The following is a 14,680-nucleotide window of genomic DNA, read 5'->3' on the forward strand; positions in this document are numbered from 1 at the left end:
AGTGATCCTCCTGCCTCAGCCTCCCTAGTAGCTGGGACTACAGGCATGTGCCACCATGCCCGGCTAATTTTTTGTATATATATTTTTAGTTGGTCAATTAATTTCTTTTTATTTTTAGTAGAGACAGGATCTTACTCTTGCTCAGGCTGGTTTCGAACTCCTTTCCTCAAGTGATCTGCCTGTCTTGGCCTTCCAGAGTGCTAGGATTATAGGCGTGAGCTACCGCGCCTGGCCATAATATGTTTTTATTTTTTATTTTCATTTATTTGCTTATTTTGCTATTCCCAACGAGGTTTTCATTTTGTTTATTTATTTAGAAACAGTCTCACTCTGTCACCCTTGTAGAGTGCAGTAGCATGATCATAGCTCACTGCAACCTCAAACTCCTGGGCTCAAGTGACCCTCCTGCCTCAGCCTCCCAAAGTAGCTGGGAGTACAGGCATGCCCACTACACCTGGCTAATTTTTTTATTTTTAGTAGAGACGAGGGTCTCGCTCTTGCTCAGGCTGGTCTCAAACTCCTGACCTCAAGTGATCCTCCCGCCTCGGCCTCCCGAGTGCTAGAATTGCAAATGTGAGCCTTCTCACCCAGCCAAATATATGTTTTTAAATAAATGTGTTATGTGCTGCTATGCACTAGCCACTGTGCTAAGCATAGAAGATGGAAATAAGTTAGACATAACCCAGTCCTGGGACCTACGTTCTAGTCCTGGTTCTGCCAGGGGCTTTCATGACCTCCTTCTGGCTGTAAGATTTTAATATCATTGTTTTCTGCATCTCTCACCATTTAAGTGCCTTGCAGCTGGGAAATCATTTCACACTCACTCCCAGGGTAAATGCTCACAGCAACCCTGCAGGAGGCAAGTGGGGCAATGAGGTCCAGAAAGGTGAGCTAACTTACCCAGAGCCGCACAGCCAGTTAAGTGCCTGAGGAGGAAGCAATTAGCCGCCAACTCCTGTCTGGCTTTCATCAGAAAACATCAAAGATGTGAATTTAGAAGCCATTAGCTTGATTCCCAGCCCTTAAAGCCTCCCTCAGGTCCCAGAGTCCCATCATACTGAAGCTGGGCACTCAGCCAAGTGACAACCACCAGGCACATCTCAGGTGCTTGGCCTCAGTCCAAGCCTGGCATCTTGCTTCTTCCTGAAATAGACGCTGGGATGCCACCTCCGTGCATTCTAATAAATTATTCCCTTGCAGTCTTTTTACACAACCCCTTTTCAGCCCTCCTCCCCAAATGGCATTAAATCTCCAAGAAGACTAAACTCTCTTACCAGCATGACTCCTGACATTTACAATTATTGTTTCACTGGAGGACATCATGACCCCACCCAATAAAGGAAGGAAAGAGAGCCATCCTTTATGGAGGACCTACTAAGTGCCCGGCATTGTCCCACACTATGTCTTATTTAATCCTCACAACCAACCTCAGCAGTAGCATTTCTAGCTCCATTTTTCAGATGAGGAAACTGAGTCCCAGCATCTCCAGTAGGCCTGGAGAGGACCAGTCTGGATTAGAGCTGATATCTTCAAGAGAAAAAAACAAAACAAACTCATGGACTATTTGTTGTGTTTAGCATCTGGAAAAAATCACTGCTAAGTATTTACCTGATTTATTGGACATACAGAGAAATATTACCAATAGCTACAAAGAAAACCAATGAAAATGGAAACAAATTGAGGCAGTTATTAGCCTCAGAAAATACCAAAAGATGTGAAAGATAGGAAATATAAGTAGAATGAAATGTAAACATAAATACATACATTACTTGGCTCAATATATGATAATATCTGCAATCATTAAAAGGGAAATATTATTTATTGACTTAATAATTAGAATAATGGTGTGTAGGAGTAGGGTGGGTTACTAGGGGAAGAGAAGTAAACTGGGACTCAATAGATGATTCAGAGTTAGGCATCTTAGTTGGTGCCAGCTAACTGATGTAAAAAAAACCCTCCACATCCCAATGGCTTAATCCAATAAAAGTTTATTTTCTTCCAACTTGGATGATCCAGGTTGGTTGGTTTTCTGGCCAGTTGTCCTTTAAGGGGTATCTGATTGATGTAGGTTCCTCCCATTTTGTAGCTCAGCCATCTCCTGGGGCCTCAGAGTCCTTTAAAATCCTTCACTTTATGTGTTTATTTATTTATTTGTATTTTTAGAGACAAGAGTCTCACTCTGTCACCCAGGCTGAGTGCAGTGGCATAATCATAGCTCACTGCAGCCTCAAACTCCTGGCCTCAAGGGATCTTCCCACCTCAGCCTCCTGAGTAGCTGGGATTATAGGCAAGAGCCTCCACACCCAGCAAAATACTTCACTTTAAAATAGAGAAAGTGTATACAATTGTATGGGAGGTTTTTATGGGCCAGGCCTGAGAATGGCACACACATTTAATTGGCCAGAACTTGGTCTGAAGTGCAAGGAAGGCTGGGGAATGTAGTAGAGCTATGTGTCCAGGAGCAAGAAGAAACGTTTCCCAGAGCAAGTAGCAATAGTTGCCACACCAGGTAAAAAGCAGGGGGGTTGGTGGGGAAGAGCAATCCTGGTATTCACTCATTCAAGAAGCAATACATGTTTATTGAGCACCTACTATGGACTAAGCTTGGTTCTAGACACGGTGGATATAACAGTGAACAAAGGGAGACTCTGATTTCATGGAGTTTCTATTTAGTGGGGGACAACAGGTCTGAGTTCCTAAGGGGGATGGAACCTGGCCTTCTAGGCCAGTGTGGCTGGAAGAGTTTTAACAATTTTGTAGGAAGTGCTAAGGACTTTGACTTTGATTCTAAGAGTGGTAGGACTCCATTAAAGGGTGTTAGCCAGGGACTGGCATGATCTGTTTTATGTGTTTAAATCATTACTTTGGCCCCTGGCGAAAATGAATTGCAGGCCAGAGCTGGACAAAAGAATGGAAGCAGAAAGGCCAGATAATTCAGGTGGGCTAGAGGGGGTGGCCTGGCCTTGTCTAGTGCGGTGGCGCAGACAATGGAGAAAGGTGGATAGACGGGAAATATTTGAGAGGTAGACTGAGAGACATGGGGACTGAATGGATGTGAGGGGTGAAGGCCAGGAAAGAGACAAGAATGATCCCTAAGTGTTTGGCCTGAGTCATGGGGTGGACCCTAAATGAGAGCTATCTCAGTGGCAGTTTGAGACACAAGTCAGGTAACGGATGTGAAATCGTTTTTAGAAAAGGACAAACGGTGGCGGATGAAATCGCATTTGCGCGACCAAGGCAGTGCGTTCCATTTTACAGATGGGAAACTGAGGCACGCGAGCTCAGCGGGTGGAGTCAGGCCACAGCGCGCTCGGCTCTCACCCCTTCCGTGGATGAAAAGAGCGCGGCGCGTGGGGCACCCATCAAGCGCCGCTACCTAGCCGCGACCGCCCAGCCGGCCTACCCTGTCCGCCGCCCCGGTCCCAATAAAGTTATTGAAATTGACACGGGTTGCTAAGGAAGTGGGTCGCCGAGCCAGGTTGCTAAGGAAGTGAGCGGCCACCGTCTCTCCCCATCCGGGGCAACGGGGAATGGCTGAGCCCGGGGTTTGCCGCCCCCGCCGCCGCCGCCGTCGCCGCCGCCGCCGCCCGCTTTCGCCTCTGGCCGCAGGTGAGTCGGGAGGGGCCCGGCGCCCCCGGGCCGGGCAGATCCCTCCAGCCGCCCGGGGTTTTCCCGGCCGTCCGCGCCGGCGTCGCCGCCGCCTGCCTTTGCAGCCCCGCGAGCTGGAGCATCCTCTGCCCTGCCTCCCGGGCATCCTCTGGTTGTCCGGGCGGCCTCGCCCCTCCTCCCCCGGGCGGGGTCGCAGCCCGACCCCCAGACACGACCGCCTGGGGTCGGAGTCCTCTTGGGGGGCCTGGGGCCGTGGTCAGGGCCCCTGCTCCGGAGGGGGACACGGAAGCGAGAGCCTGAGGTCCAGACCTTGGCGCTGTCCCTGGCTTGCTGTGTGACCTTGGGCAAGTGCCTTCCCCTCTCTGGCCTCAGTTGACCTGTTAGTCCAGTGGGGTCCTAACACTTGCTGCTCAGAGTAGTTAAGATGATGAGGGGTGTGTGTGAAAGTGCCTTAGATGGGAAGAGGGAGAATTCTTAGGAAACGCTAGCATGGGGGCCAAGAGTCCAGTTTGAAGTCTGAGTGAGTTAGAGGCTTGGCATCTCCACTTAGTAACTCTGTAGCTTTTGGCAAGTTAATCTCTTTGAGCCTTCTTTTTTTTATATATGAAATGGGATAATGGGCTACAGTGAAAATCCAATGAGATTGGGTATGACAAGTAGCTTGGCATGTAGGTAAGTGCTCAACAAGCTATATTATGAGGCCTCTGGGGTAGGAGGGGAAGACTTCCAGGAGGAGATGACTTTGGGACAGGTAGGACTTAAGTGTGTGGAGCACCAATTCCTACGGATAGTTCTATCGCTGTGACATCCCTCCCACCCCCAGTTTTACTTCTCCATCCTGCTCAGAGCAGGGGTGGACTTCTGCAGACAGCCCAAGTGGGTGAAACCTTGAGGTCCTTGTAGATGGCTGGGGTTATGGTTTTCTGCTTGGGCCTTGTCGACCCTTCCAGAAGAAAAAGGGCATCTTTATATCCTTTGGGAAGTGCTTAAAGCAGTAATAACTACTTACAAGTATATGATTAAGAAGCATTTTTCAGGTATGTTATTTCGTTTACTCTTGACATAGACTTTACCAGATTGCTGGTGTGTCATCCCCATTTTGCAGATAAGGAAACTGAGATTCAGAAAAGTGAATGACTTGCCTAAGAATTTTATACCTATTAAATGATGGAACTGGACATACTTCTTGGTAAATCCTGTATTTTATCCCCCATACCCTGCTGCCTCTGATTTTTCAACAGTAGCTGCCATAAGGCCACAAGGGTATTCTTTTGTTACTTATAACTGCTATGGCTAGAGGCTTTTCTTTCAATGGCAAGGAAACAAGATCTCACATAAAGCTTCATTTAAATAGATACCATCCAAAGCGTGGACCTCAGAAAAGAACTGAAATGTTTAAAAGGGAGCTTGTCTGTCCCTCGTGCCCTCCTCTTTAAAATGAGGGGAGTAGGCAGCTGGGCGGATGGTTCATGTCTGTAATCCCAGCACTTTGGGATATCAAGGCAGGAGGATCCCTTGAGCCCAGGAGTTTGAGGTTGCAGTGAGCTGTGATTGAGCCACTGCATTCTAGCCTGGGCGACAGAGTGAGACCCTGCTAATCAATCACTCAATCCGTCAATTAAAAATAAAAGTTAGGGGAGTAGGCTAGATAATACTGAATGCCCTTTCAGTGCTGTTGTGCAATTGTGGTTAAAAGCATGTAGTCAAGCTGCTTGGGTTAAAATCTTGGCTCTGCCACAGTTTACTTCACCTTTTTGTGTTGTGGTTTCCTCATGTATAGAATGGAGATAATAATAGTACCTAGGCTGGCATGGTGGCTCACACCTGTAATCCTAGCACTCTGGGAGGCTGAGGGAGGAGGATTGCTTGAGGCCAGGACTTTGAGAACAGCCTGAGCAAAAGTGAGACCCTGTCTCTACAAAAATAGAAAAATTAGCCAGGTGTGATCGTAGGAGCCGATAGTCCCAGCTACTTCGGGAGGCTGAGGCAGGAGGATCCCTTGAGCCCAGGAGTTTGAGGTTGCAGCCATTGCACTCTAGCTTGGGCAACAGAGTGAGACCTTGTCTCAAATGAGTAAGTTAAAAGGATGTGATAATACCAGGTCTCTCAACTTCACAGGGTCATTGCAAGCATGAAACAGTAGCCATCATAGCATTACATAAATGTTGGGATTATTATAGCATTGCCCCAGGAACCTATGATCCTGTGCCACAATGGGTTGCAAAGAAAGGTGAAAGATGATGGTAGGATGCCAGTTTTGGTAGCTTGACACCCAGTTGAGGAAATGTGTGTTAAATCCCTTTATGCCAGTCACATGGAGGATGTAGAGCTCAATCCCATCTCCACATCCTTCAAGGAACCCGAGCTTAAACTAGCACTTGACATGATTTGAGTTCTTTAAATGAATTTATATGTTGCATTTGCCCCTGCTGCATAATGCTTCTGTTGTAAATCTTTTCTGTTGTATCCCCAGACTTGTTTTAGGTGCCTGGATTAGAAGCCTCAGATGACCCCTTAAGCCTTTTCTTTTCTTTTTTTTTTGAGACAGAGTCTCATTCTGCTGCCAGGGCTAGAGTGCCGTGGTATCAGCCTAGCTCACAGCAACCTTGAACTCCTGGGCTCAAACAATCCTCCTGCCTCAGCCTCCTGAGTAGCTGGGACTGATACAGGCAAGTGCCACCATGCCTGGCTAATTTACATATATATAAATATATACAATATAAATTTATTTTATATATTTATATAAATTATTTTTAAATTATTAAATTTATATAAATTTATATATTTATATAAATTTAATTTATCTTTATTATATAAATAAGTGTATATATATATATATATATAAATTTTAGTTGTCCAGCTAATTTCTTTCTATATTTTTAGTAGAGATGGGGTCTCGCTCTTTCTCAGGCTGGTCTCGAACTCCTGAGCTCAAACGATCCTCCAGCCTCAGCCTCCCAGAATGCTAGGATTACAGGCGTGAGCCACCATGCCTGGCCCCCTTAAGCCTTTTCATCCATTGATTTATGGGTCCCTGAGAAAGAGGGTGGTTAACAATACAATACTATCTGTATAGTGCATAATGGTTTACAAGAATGCTTAAACCTGCCTTTATTCATTTGGTCTCATCAATAACCCTTCAAGGAAGGTCAGGTGCAGATTAAGACCCCTATTTTATAGTCAGGGAACCTGAGGGAGGAGAAGCCATGCTGCTAGTAAGTAGTCCATTTCCCATTGGAATCCAGGTCTTCTAACTCCAAGTTCAGTGCTCTTGCCACTGCGCTCTCTTGGCTTTATTTATTCAACATTTGCTGAGCATCTGATATGTATCAGTTCTGTCCCAGCCTGGAGATATGACGGTAGAAAGGTCCTTGCTCTCATGCAGCTTACATTCCAGTAGTAGCAAACAGAAAGATAAATCAATAAATGAATGAGGTAATTTGGATAGAAATAAGTGATGTGAAAACAATGAAACAGTGATGTCACAGAGAGTAACTGCTCCAGAGGATTGGGGGTGCTGCTACTTTAACTGGACCATCAGAAAAGGCCTCTCTAAGGCAGTGACATTTTTGTTAAGATTTGCCCCCAGGGAGGGCCCAGCCATTTGAAGATGTGTCAGAAGGAAGAGCACAGGGAAAGGCTCTCAAGTGGGGACAAGCTCGGTAAGTTCCGGGAACTGCATGAAGGCTTAGCATGGCTGGGGCAGGTGAGTCAGAGGGAGTGGAGAGGTGGGTGGATGTACGGGGCTCTCGGGTCGTAGAGCGCCTTGTAGGCTGGAGTAAGGAGTTGGGATTTTCTAAAAGCAGTAGGAACCATTGAAGGCTATGAAAAGGGGAGTGGCGTGATCTATTTTTTTATTTTTTTTTTTTAGAAAAATCACTCTGTCCTGTATGTGGCCAGTGAATTTCAGAGGGCATAGGAGTGGCAGCCGGGAGACTAGGTAGGAGCTTAGGTGAGAGATAATGGTGGCCTTCTATGTTGGTGGCAGTGGAGACAGTAAGAAAGGATGGATTGGGGATATGTTTTGAGGTAGAACAAGCAGGATGGTGGGGGAGAGTGGTGGTGAGGGAGTGGGAAAAATTAAGGATGACTCCTGGGTTTTGGCCTGAGCCATTAGGTATACGTTGGAGGTGCCATCTGCCTCTGAAATGATGAGGGGACTTCTTGGTAAGGGCCTCTATGAGGAAGAGCTAGCCATAGTTCACTTTGAACTCCTTAGAGGAGAGGCACAAGGTATGAACATCATGCTTTATAATCTGTGAGGAGGAAATGGCAGAGTATGCGGAAGGAAGCTAGCCAGGTACATCTGATTAAAGCATCTACCTTAGACCAACAAAACACACACACAAACAAAACACACTGCTTTTCTCACAGGCTGACTGTTTGCCAGCTTGTGGAGCAGCAGGTGTGGGCCTTGTCAGGGCAGTGCCCATCTGTCTTGTGCTGTTGGCATTGCTGTTCTGACTGAGGATCTTGGCTGATGGAGGCTGAAGGAGGCTGGCCAGCTCCGGGAGAGGGAGTAGACTGACTAGCGAAGCTCACTCTCAGCGCCTCAAGTGGCCACCCTCTTCCTGCCAAAGTAGTGCTTTCCTGGCCACTGAAGGACAGTTCTAAAGTTTCAGAGCTTTTGATTTGGGAATCCCTTGAAAAGCTGTTGTGTTTTGCCAGAATTCCTAGAGGATTTTTTTTTTTTTTGAGAGTTTCACTCTGTTGCCCAAGCTAGAGTGCTGTGGTGTCAGCCTAGCTCACAGCAACCTCAAACTCCTGGGATCAAGCAATCCTCCTACCTTAGCCTCCCAAATAGCTGGGACTACAGGCATGCATCTGTAGCCAGCCACCATGCCTGGCTAATTTTATATATATATATATATATATATTTTTTTTTTTAGTTTTCCAGCTAATTTATTTCTATTTTTTAAATAGAGACGGGGGTCTCGCTCTTGCTCAGGCTGGTCTCAAACTCCTGAGTTCAAACGATCCTCCTGCTTTGGCTTCCCAGAGTGCTAGGATTACAGGTGTGAGCCCTGGCCCCCTAGAGGATTCTTGAATGGAGTATCTGTTCTGAACAAAGGAATTCAAGCCTTGTTTTTATATATTGCCATAATTACACTTGTAAACTTGAGCATTACAATGTTGTAAATTCAACATTGTGAATAGTAAGACTAATAGCCTTGCTGCTACCACTTGTATAACTTTGCAGTTTAGAATGCTCTTTCCTGTACATTCTCATTTACTAATTTCCAGTTAGTTGAGGTCACATGGAATATGAATTACCAGTTTACAGATGAAGACATTGAGTTGCAGAGAGTTTGCTTGTTTTGTCGGTGATATTAAGCAGCTGCTAGGAGCTGGGTTAGGCATATTCGTGCTGCTCAAAGTGTGCTCTGCATGACAGAGATACCTGTGTACCTGGGACCTTGGTAGAAATGCAAACTCTAGGCCTAGATCTGATGAACCAGAGTGTGCATTATATCAGGATCCCTGGGTGTTTCCTGTGTGCGGTAAAGTTTGAGACATACTCATCTAGGTAATCAGGAACAAAACTAGGACACGTCAATGATCATGACAATGAAAGTAATAATAATAGCTAACATTTATTGAGCCAAGCACTCACTGTTCTAAGCACTTTACAGATGTTTCATTTAGACATCACAGCAATAATGTAACACAGGTTTCCAGAAGAGGAAAGTAGAGACATAAAAAAGTCAAATAACTTCCCCACATCTGCTGACTCCAAGTCTGTTGCTCTTTCTACCACTCACTTGTTCATCTGCTTTTCAGGTGGGCAATGACCACATCCCTGGTGTTTTGTCAAAAACCTTCCTCTTCCATACCTGGGTGACTAAAAAAAAGAAAGTTTTTTTGAGACAGGGTCTTACTCTGTCGCCCAGGCTAGAGTGCAGTGGCATCATCATAGGTCATGGGACTACAAGTGAGAGGCGTGTGGCCCAGCTAATTTTTCTGTTTTTTATATAGAAAGGTCCTGCCCTTGTCCAGGCTGGTCTCAACTCCTGACCTCAAGCAATTCCTCCCAAAGTGCTAGGATTGCAGGTGTGAGCCACTAAGCCCTCTAGCTATTTTAGCACAATGATGGTGTCAAACAGATATCCAATTTGGTAAGATAGGCCACCTCTTACACTTCTTAGTGGTCTAATTTGAGGGATGAAACAACTGAAGCTGGTAGGAACTGTGAGTTTGTATTCTGAGTCATTTAGCCCTAAACTGTTTCTTGATTCTGGTGATAATATCTACACTGGTTGAGAAGAGGGTGACTAAAGTCATGTGTAACACCTGCTGACTAATTGTAAAAGATTCAATCTCATAAAGCCTTAGGTTTCCCTCTCTGCCCCATGGGCTCATTTTTTTTCCCTTTCAACAGCGCCTATCTCTCCAGACTCTTAGAAAGATTTCATGGTCAAGGCCTGTGCCATCACAGGAAATTCTGTAGGGAAAAGGCAGTGGGACCTGGGTGTGACTTGGAGCAAGTAACTCAACCTCTCTGCCCCTCTCTCCCCCCTTTCTTAGACTTGTGACAGTTTTTTCAAGGCCTGTCAAGCCCTGCCCAAAAGACTGAGCCTTGAGTTGGGTGATATTTTCCCTTCTGTGGTGATTTCATGCTGGGCTTTCACCCAGACCTTCTGGTGGGGCTTTTAACATGTATTTCTTGGCAGTCAGAGAACATTACAATCAGCCCATCTTATCAGCATCATACATCTGCACTGCACTTGGGATGTTCGTGTTTAAGGCTCAGTTAATCATGGTGACACATTGTGTCTCCTTACTTTGTCACATTGATTGCGGGCATTGAGCTTTTCACACACAGGCAAATCTATCTTTAGTATGCTGATTTATTTAAATCATAATTTGCATTAGAGAGGGAACCAGTGATAATCATGGTGGGTGTGGTTTTATTTTTAAAGTTTTTGGCAAGATATTTGCAGCACTTGCATTTTGTCATACTTTAACATAGTATATAAATGGAAGTGGGTCCAAGTGAAATAGAAATTGCCATAGATTATTGGGAGCTTGGGATTTGACATACTGTTACCCACTGTGGGGTCTTTCATATCACCTTCAGCAGTGGTTTCAGGAAGGGCTTGCTTGGGCTTTTGTGTGTGACATATATTAGACAGAAATTAAAAGCTCATAGCACATCTCTGGCAGCGTAGTGAATTGCAGTAATCATTACTTTATAACACATTTCAGGAACCTAAGCAAAAATTCTAGCTGGTAAATCATAAAAGATTCCATCCAGGTAAGATAAAATATCAGCTCAAGTTACTTAAAGATAACCACAAGAAGACAGTCCTTGGTGGAAATAGTTACTGGTTTTGCAAGATCTGCAATACTAAATTAGGTTCTAGCCTAAGAAATGTATGCAATATTTTCCCTTCTTCAGTTCTCCAATTGTCAGCTTTTAAAAATCTATTTATTTATTTAGAGACAGGGTCTTGCTCTGTAGCCCAGGCTCTAGTGAGGTGGTGCAATCATAATTCACTGCAGCTTCAAACTCCTGGGCTCAAGTGATCCTCCCACTTCAGCCCCCGAGTAGCTGGGACTACAGGTGTGCACTACTATGCTCAGCTCACATTTTTTTGCAGAGATGGGGTCTCACTTTATTGCCTAGGTTGGTCTCAAATGCCTGTCCTCAAGTGATCCTTTTACCTCAGCCTCCCTAAGTGCTGGGTTTATAGGCATGAGCCACTGTACCCAGCCTGCTGCTGCTGCTGCTGCTTTTTTCTTAATAGAATTTTTTTTCCTGATTATACAAATAATAAATTTCCCATTGAGGAAAACCCTGAAAAGATTAAAGTAAATAGAATTCACCTTCAGTCCCACCACCCAGAAATAACCATTTAACATTTTTCTGTCCATATGCCCATATATTCCTAGATACATTTTATCATATAGACGTGTAGTTCTTACCTATTTCTCCATTGTTTCAATATTTAAATGTTATGAATAATGCTACAGAGAACATCTTAATGATTATCTTTGTGTAAACCTTTGTCTGCATTGGTGATTTCTTTAAACTAGATCCTTTTTTGTTTTGTTTTGTTTTGTTTTGAGACAGAGTCTTGCTTTGTTGCCCAGGCTAGAGTGAGTGCCGTGGCATCAGCCTCGCTCACAGCAACCTCAGATTCCTGGGCTCAGACAATCCTGCTGCCTCAGCCTCCCGAGTAGCTGGGATTACAGGCATGCGCCACCACGCCCGGCTAATTTTTCCTATATATATATTAGTTGGCCAATTAATTTCTTTCTATTTATAGTAGAGACGGGGTCTCGCTCTTGCTCAGGCTGGTTTCGAACTCCTGACCTTGAGCAATCCGCCTGCCTCGGCCTCCAGAGTGCTAGGATTACAGGTGTGAGCCACCTCGCCCGGCCTTAAACTAGATCCTTTAATTGTTAAAAATTTTTAATTATAAAGGCAGCCCCCTTAAATTTTAACAAGGTAGTGTTAAAGCTGAAAAGACAGACAGTATTATAATTTTGGGGGGGGGAATTATCCATGATGGTATCCTAGCTCAGTTTTTAGCTTACTTGTCCACTCGCAGATATATTTTTAGATAGATGTATTCAAAGTCTGTCTCCCATTTTGTATTTGGAAATGTTCACTTAACATTATTTCATAACCATTTCCCCATGTGTTGATAACTACTAAACTTTCCCTAGCATTGGGCATTTAAGTTGTTTCTACCTTTTTATAACCACATATTATGCTGTTGTAGGGAACATCTGCTTCTCTATCAGCCTCTTAAGAGAACAATTCTAAATAAGTGGTTTGTGAAAAATTAGAACTTTAAAAAATTCTAAAGACAACCTGTACATTTCCCTTCTTAGGATCCTCTAAAAGTATCTTTAAAAAAATCCAGCTTTATTAAATAGAATTCACATGCTATAAAGTATTCTCCTTAATCCATTTGTCTTGAGACATGGTCTTGCTCTGTTGCCCTGGCTAGAGTGGCATCAGCCTAGCTCACAGCAACCTCAAACTGCTGGTCTCAAGCAATTCTCCTGTCCCAGCCTCCTGAGAAGCTGGACCACACCAGACTGATTTTTCTATTTTTTGTAGAGATGGGGTCTGACTCTTGCTCAGGCTTGTCTGGAACTCCTGACCTCAAACAATCCTCCTGCCTCAGCCTCCTAGAGTGCTGGGATTACAGGTGTAAGTCACTACACCTGGCCCCATTTTTCTTTCTCATGGAGAGTTCCCTGTGAGTAGGACCCTGAATGTGGGCCTTTGGCATTTAAACCTTTTATTATCTGAATAAGCTGTTGACAACATTAATAAGAAATATTATATGTGCAATATTGGTTATATGCACTGTGTGAGCTGCATATCATTATAGAATTGGACAGTGAACCAAGACAGTTCTGATGGACTTTGGAAGAGGAATTTTTTTTTTTTTTTTTTTTTTTTTTGAGACAGAGTCTCGCTTTGTTGCCCAGGCTAGAGTGAGTGCCGTGGCGTCAGCCTAGCTCACAGCAACCTCAAACTCCTGGGCTCGAGTGATCCTTCTGCCTCAGCCTCCCTGGTAGCTGGGACTACAGGCATGTGCCACCATGCCCGGCTAATTTTTTATATATATATCAGTTGGCCAATTGATTTCTTTCTATTTATAGTAGAGACGGGGGTCTCGCTCTTGCTCAGGCTGGTTTTGAACTCCTGACCTTGAGCAATCCGCCCGCCTCGGCCTCCCAAGAGCTAGGATTACAGGCGTGAGCCACAGCGCCCGGCCAGGAAGAGGAATTTTTTAAAAGTATTTAACTCATTATATTACTGAAATTAAGTCTATGATTTATAAGAAATTCTGTTTGATCAACTTTGGGAACTGTATACTGTAGAGGTAGCATGTATAGGCATGAATCACCAGGGGTCTTTTTTTTTTTTTTTTGTCAGACAGTGTCTCACTCTGTTGCCCTGAGTAGAGGGGCCATGGCATCAGCCTAGCTCACAGCAACCTGGGCTCAGGCGATCGGATCCCCTGCCTCAGCCTCCCGAGTAGCTGAGACTATAGGAGTGTGCCACCATGCCCAGCTAATTTTTCTATTTTTAGTATAGATGGGGTCTTGCTCTTGCTTAGGCTGGTCTTGAACTCCTGACCTCAACTGATCCTCCCACCTCAGCCTTCCAGAGTGCTAGGATTACAGGTGTGAACCATTGCTCCTGGCCCAGGGATCTTGATTAAACACAATTCTGGTTTGGAGGGTCTGTGTGGGGCCTTATATTCTGCAGAGCTGAACCAGGTGGAACAGGAGGGGACTTTAGGTGACACTAACACACAACATCTGAAATTATGTTGAATGCCATGAGGAGAACTATTCCCTTTTAAACTCACTTTTGGTTCTTCTGACTGTGTCAAGGAGGATACTATATTTGTTTGGTGCCAGTCTATTTCTTAATACTTGCTAACCAACAGAGATCAAATCAAACCTTTTCAAACCAATAGAAATCAAATCTCAGGACTTAGATAAGCTATAGTATCTAGCTAGAGTTTAATAACCTTGTTGTGTGTCCTTATATTTGTTTTCACAGTTATCTTCCATTCATAACACATCATACTGATTTTCTATTCATGGTAGTGATATAAAAATTCTTTTTAAAATAAAATATGTTAAAAGAAAGTAGATTTAGGCATGGCTGGGGGTTCATAGCTGTGATACCAGTGCTGGGAGGCTGAGGTAGGAGGATTGCTTGAGACTAGGAGTTCAAGACCAGCCTGGGCAACATAGCAAGACCCCATCTTTAAAAAAAAAAAAGATACATGTGATGTCTCTGAAAAGAAAGAAAGAAAGATTTAAAGAAAAACCTTAAGTAAATAATAGTACAGATGGTGCTGTTATTGTGAAGGGACAATCAGATGACTGACATTTAGGACATGCTAGTCTGGAAAAAGGCCATGGACTTTGGAGCCAGGTTGACCTGGTTTCTGCTTGCTTTGCCACTTATTAACTCAGTGTGCCATGTTACTTCCCTGTACAGGTCTCAGGATTTTTTCTTCTATAAATTGGGTCAGAGCAGAAGGCACCTCTTGTGGGCCAGTCACTTGATGCCTGTCCTCATCTGCTC

At 44.4% G+C, this 14,680-nt stretch overlaps 1 protein-coding gene across 2 annotated transcripts in view; it reads left to right on the top strand.

Annotated features, from left to right (window-relative positions):
- Positions 1-3,487: 3,487 nt before the first annotated feature.
- KIF3B (kinesin family member 3B) overlaps positions 3,488-14,680 on the top strand; it is a 49,115-nt gene continuing 37,922 nt past the window's right edge. The window contains exon 1 of one of the 2 annotated variants that reach the window (XM_012754785.2): positions 3,488-3,609. The gene's annotated coding sequence lies outside the window, so the exon portion shown is untranslated. Of the gene's footprint in view, positions 3,610-6,652; positions 7,272-14,680 lie in introns of those variants that run through there. The other variant, XM_012754786.2, reaches the window with a different exon arrangement.

The sequence above is a fragment of the Microcebus murinus genome, chromosome 16 (assembly GCF_040939455.1).
Source record: "Microcebus murinus isolate Inina chromosome 16, M.murinus_Inina_mat1.0, whole genome shotgun sequence".
NCBI classification, from domain to species: Eukaryota; Metazoa; Chordata; class Mammalia; order Primates; family Cheirogaleidae; genus Microcebus; species Microcebus murinus.